We start from the raw sequence: 6,285 nt of genomic DNA on the forward strand, positions 1-6,285 counted from the left end.
TGCTGTCCTTCTGCTCTTGGGGAAATGCCACTCCCAGGGCACAGCACGCACGCAAAGAAACACAGCACAGCGACGCTCACACCTTAAGACAAACTGTCCAGGTGTGTGCAGGCAGAGTCATCACACAACCCTTCTGTCAAATGTGGGCTTACTCTGCGGAGCTTGTAAACACTTTCCGTTTGAGGTTCAGGAACCCGAAGCTTGTAAACTTTGGGTTCTGATCCTGCTCTCTGTGACCCAGAAGAGCCGCTGGTCTGGGTTCAGAAGAGCCCCCGAGGCTGAGGCTTGTTTCGCGGAGGGGCGTGCAACAGAGGAGTAAGACGGAGGGCCTGTTTACTCTTTGGGGCTTAGCAAAATGGCACCAAAACAGCCTCTCTCTCTTTTTTTTCTGCAAGATTTCCTGCAAACGCTTTTTGCAAAACAGACGGTGAGCTAATACGTTGCCTAAACAAATACGGCCTTTAGCTCTTCCTTCTCAAATATTCCTGCTTAGAAAGGCTTCCTTCCTTATTCGAAAAAACCTAACCTGCCTTCCTTTGTCCCTTCTGCCCAAAAGAGAACAGGAGGATTAAGGTTGCAGCCTGACCCACATCGCCTTTAAAGTAAAACCCAGTGAAAATGAAGACGGATCCTGGAATTGTGGCCCCAAACGTCTGCTTTCTGCAACCAGATTTTGCTCCTGGCCAAACAGCCCTGCATTTGGGGTGGGGCGTCTGATCCACCCAATCAGCTTCTTTAGGATCTCTCGATGTCAGGGGTCAGCAACTCGGGGCTCTGGAGCCGCATGTGGCTGTTTTATCCCTCTGCTGCGGCTCCGTGTCACCGGTCAGTTCCACAACTGATAGGGCTTTCGGTTAGGATAGGTAGAGGAAAAAGGATGCCACGCCAGGAGGAGACTCTATGGTGGGGGAACTGGATTTCCGGTCAGTTCCAGAATTGAATGGGGGGGCTTCCGGTTAGGATCTTGAGTGTTTAAGGTTGCTGACCCCTGCTCTATGTGAACAAGATCTGGAGGAAGGCTGGCCGAGAAATGATCTTTTCCCTGCCTCGCTTCCTTTTGGTTCTGATCCAAAGCATCAGAAATGCAGACCAGTTGAAGTCCCAGATCAGCTTTGCAAAGCAATGCATTCTGCAATCCGCCGGCTCACCCTCCCAAACAGTGCACGGACTTTATTTTTAAAATGTTGTGTGACTTAAACGTTGCATGCATCATGGCGTAGTGTAGAGCAGGGTGTCCAATCTTGGCGACTTTAAGACCGGCGGACTTCAACTCCCAGAATTCCCCAGTCAGCCATATCTCTCTTTCTCTTAACCTCTTAAAGTGGAGAGATTGCAGAGGAAGGGATTACAAGAGAGTAAACTATGCTGGCTGGAAAATTCTGGGAATTGAAGTCGACGAGTCTTAAAAGTTGCCATGGTTGGACATCCTTAACGTAAAGTATTCACAGCTACGTCTTCCTCTCTTGCAGAAAAGAATAGCTAAAGCAGGGATGTCTCCAAAAAGTTCACAAAAGCACAATGGGTTGAACCTTGGCCTGTTTTTACAATGCAGTGGAGAGCCTAAGTATCAGAAAGAGGGGCGCTATCCTGACCCCTCTCCCCCAGCCCGCCTTTCACACAGTACTGAGTAAGGCAGGGGTCTCCAACCTTGGCAACTTTAAGACTTGTGGACTTCAACTCCCAGAGTTCCTCAGTCACTCATGCCTTATTTTCTCCTCTTGCCCCTTATAAAGTGGAGAGATTTCAGAGGAAGGGATTACATGAGAGTAAGCTTTGATGGCTGAGGGTTTCTGGGAGTTGAAGTCCACAAGTCTTAAAGTTGCCAAGATTGGAGACCCCTGGAGTAGGGGGCTGCTCTTAAAACACTCCCATTTTTTAATCTTTAACACCAACCTTGACACCAATCACCCTTCTTTCCAACCGGCTGATAACCGAATAGCCCAGGTGAACGTAACCGCCAAGGTCCACCCCAAATCTATTTACCTTTCTTTATTGATTAACTGCCCAAAGCTCAGCTACCCGGCAGCCTCGATTTCTTCTCCAGACACCCATGAGCGACAGTATTTTGGGGGGTGCGCAGGTCCCAAGGTGAGCAGGTGATGGGCTTTGTTTTGGTTTGACTTTCTCTGTGCTCCTGGTTCATTGTAAATTCTTCAGTGCCACATGATAAGGAAAACTGCGACTTAATATGGGCCAAATTGCATATTTCCTTGCCAATATCTGAATAACCCCAGATGTTACAAAAGGAGTCTAAGCTAGAAATCACAGGTAGTTAGTTCATCTCGGGGCTAATAAGCAGAAGAATAGAATAGGAATAGGAATAGGAATAGGAATAGGAATAGGAATAGGAATAGAATGGCATGGCATGGCATTAGAATAGAATAGAATAGAATAGAATAGAATAGAATAGAATAGAATAGCATAGCATAGCATAGCATAGCATAGAATAGAATAGAATAGAATAGATTAGAATAGAATAATAGAATAGAATAGAATAATGGAATGGAATGGAATGGAATGGAATGGAATGGAATGGAATGGAATAGAATAGAACAGAATAGAATAGAATAATGGAATAGAATGGAATGGAATAGAATAGAATAGAATAGAATAGAATAGAATAGAATAATGGAATAGAATAGATAGAATAATGGAATGGAATGGAATGGAATGGAATGGAATGGAATAGAATAGAATAGAATAGAATAGAATAGAATAATGGAATGGAATGGAATGGAATGGAATGGAATGGAATGGAATGGAATAGAATAGAACAGAATAGAATAGAATAATGGAATGGAATGGAATGGAATAGAATAGAACAGAATAGAATAGAATAATGGAATAGAATAGAATAGAATAGAATAATGGAATGGAACGGAACGGAACGGAACGGAATAGAATAGAATAGAATAGAATAATGGAATAGAATAGATAGAATAATGGAATGGAATGGAATGGAATGGAATAGAATAGAATAGAATAGAATAGAATAGAATAGAATAGAATAGAATAGAATAGAATAATGGAATGGAATGGAATGGAATGGAATGGAATGGAATAGAATAGAATGGAATAGAATAACAGAGTTGGAAGGGACCTTGGAGGTCTTCTAGTCCACCCCTCTGCTGAGATGGGAAACCATATGCTATTTCAGACAAATGGTTGTCCAACCTCTTCTTAAAAACTTCCATTGTGGGAGCATCCACAACTTCTGGAGGCCAGTTGTCCCACTGGTTAATTGTCCTGTCAGGAAATTTCTCCTTAGTTCTAGGTTGCTTCTCAATACTCTTTCCTCCTCCTACTTCCCCACAACAACAACCCTGTGGATTGGGCGGAGAAAGGAGGACTGGCCTAAAGTCACCCAGCCAGCTTTCATGCCTAAGGCAGGACTGGAACTCAACGTCGCCTGGTGATGGGCTCAAAGTCACCCGACCAGTTTTGGTGGGGCTGGAATAGAGCTGGTTATTCAGACGGTTCGCCTGAACCGGTAGCGGAAATCGCAGCTGGGCCCACCCATCTACGCCATCCTATTTAGCTACGTTTTTGAGGCCAGCTGCATGCGCATAAGGTGTGCGCATGCCAGCAAAGCACATGTGCAGAAGGCCAGGCGCATGCATGGATGGGGTGCGCGAGAGCTCACATTTGCAAACCGGTTATGGAAAGTAAGTGAATACCACATCTGGATTGGAACATACCATTTCCTGATTTCTAGCCTGCTATGTTAACTACTAGCCCTCCTCACCATTTTTTTTTTTTTTTTATTTGCATTTATACCCCGCCCTTCTCTGAAGACTCAGGGCGGCTTACACTGTGCTAAGCAATAGTCTTCATCCATTTGTATATTATATACAAAGTCAACTTTTATTGTCCCCAACAATCTGGGTCCTCATTTTACCTACCTTATAAAGGATGGAAGGCTGAGTCAACCTTGGGCCTGGTGGGACTTGAACCTGCAGTAATTGCAAGCAGCTGCTGTTAATAACAGACTGTCTTACCAGTCTGAGCCACAGAGGCCAGGGGACACATTCCAAAATGCTGGGCTGCAACCCTCCCTCACTTTTTCAGTTGACAACGGACATCAAATGCAACCCATGGAAAAAATAACAAGCCTAGTACAGGGGTCTCCAACCTTGGCCACTTTAAGCCTGGAGGACTTCAACTCCCAGAATGCCAGGCTTAAAGTGGCCAAGGTTGGAGACCCCAGCCCTAGTATAATGCAGAGATTTGAAGGTTGATTCAACAAATTCCTCTGAATTTATGTCTCTCATCATCTATCATCTCTTTAATTTCTGTTTCTCTTTGTATCTACCTAACGTACCTATCATTTGTCTCTCTTATATCTACCTAACCTACCTACCTACCTATTGGAGAACTTCTAGCTGAAATGGCTACTTGAAGCTGGTTTCTGCGTGTCACACAGTGGGAACACAAACGCCACCCAAGCCTCAATAATGCAAAGGTTAGAGGATTGCAACACGCAGGAGGTGTTTTGGAAATTGCAACTGCCTCGTCGGGCGAAAAGGATCAGGAACGGCTCAATAAATTAAGCTAAAAATAGAAATACATACAGATTTATTCAAGTGTATACACAAGCATCTAGTCGACTATCGGGGCTAAATTGGCGCTAGATAAGGCACAACAGAATTCAAGCGATTTGTTTGTAGCAACCGAAGGACTCTTAAGCTGATGACTCATTTATTTATTTATTTATTTTTTATTATTTACATTTCTATACCGCCCTTCTCCGAAGACTCAGGGTGGTTTACAGCCAAGTTAAAAAGACATATACAAAAATTAAAACACAATATTTGAAATTTAAAAATCTGAAACCATAAGGCCAAATATTAAAATAACAAGAAATAAAACCACTCAATTAAAAATTACTCTTAGGCCAACCCTGCTCGTTGAAACAAAAAAGTCTTGAGCTCGCGCTTAAAGGCCCGGAGGTCGGGAAGAAGGCGTAGCCCCAGAGGCAGTTCGTTCCATAGGGTAGGTGCCCCCACAGAGAAGGCTCATTTCACTCATTTAACTCTGCCCCCAGCTCTACCTATTTTCTCCTGCATGCCTTCTGCAAAAAGACATTTTAGCTGGTAAGCCAAGCATGGCCAGACCAGGTTAGTACCTGAATAGGAAATGGGGGCTAGTAGATTGTCTAGTCAGCTTTTTTTTTTTTTAAATTTGCATTTATATCCCGCCCTTCTCCGAAGACTCAGGGCGGCTTACACTATGTCAAGCAATAGTCTTCATCCATTTGTATATTATATACAAAGTCAACTTTTATTGCCCCCAACAATCTGGGTCCTCATTTTACCTCCCTTATAAAGGATGGAAGGCTGAGTCAACCTTGGGCCTGGTGGGACTTGGACCTGCAGTAATTGCAAGCAGCTGCTGTTAATAACAGACTTGAAGGGTTTGTGAAGGGCAAACATTTTGTCGTTCATCATGTATGCAATTTTGGAATGCGGGTAACGCTCTTTATCTTGGATGGCAAACCTCATTTAAGCAGCGTTCCCAGCATATACAAGAATACAGGATGAAACAAAAGTTGTAGCCCTGAAACACTGTTGCATTTGCTTCCTAGCATGGACACGTATTCTCACGAAAAGCCAACGATGTAATTACTAACCAATTATTGTGCCTTGGAGACCAATTAACCAATAATGAAGTAACAGGTATGTTAGGTGAGACATGAGAAACTGAGAAACTGTATAAACTTTTGTCTGATGCTCAATAAAGGGCTGTTGATTCTAGACTTTCTATGCTATTGATTCTGGAGATTGTTTGAAAAAAGGGTAGCAAAATAGGAGAAAACTCGCTCAGCGACTGCCTTGCTAAGCAATACAATCAAGGCCAACAGTTCTGTTGCTGAGCGACAGTTGTCAAGTGACTTTTGCCCCGTTTTACGACCTTTCTAGCTCCAGTTGTTAAGCGAAGCACTGGAGTTGTTAGTAACACGGTTGTTAAATGAATCCGGTTTCCCCGTGGACTTGGCTTGTCAGGTCGCAAAAGGGGAATCACGTGACACAAACACACACACCCCGGAGACACTGCAACCGTCGTAAATACGAGTCAGTTGCCAAATGTTTGAATTATGATCATACGACCACCAGGGTGCTACAATGGCCGTTAAGTGTGAAAAACGGTCGTCTTTTTTCAGTGCTGTCGTTAGAATGCTCACTAAACAAACTTGTAAGTCGAGGAACACCTGTATAAATTTTGGGCTTAATGATGGTCGCAAATCAAGGACTACCTGTACAGCAAAGGGATGTAATTAATTATCTT

This window comes from Ahaetulla prasina, chromosome 6, assembly GCF_028640845.1.
Source record: "Ahaetulla prasina isolate Xishuangbanna chromosome 6, ASM2864084v1, whole genome shotgun sequence".
NCBI lineage: Eukaryota > Metazoa > Chordata > Lepidosauria > Squamata > Colubridae > Ahaetulla > Ahaetulla prasina.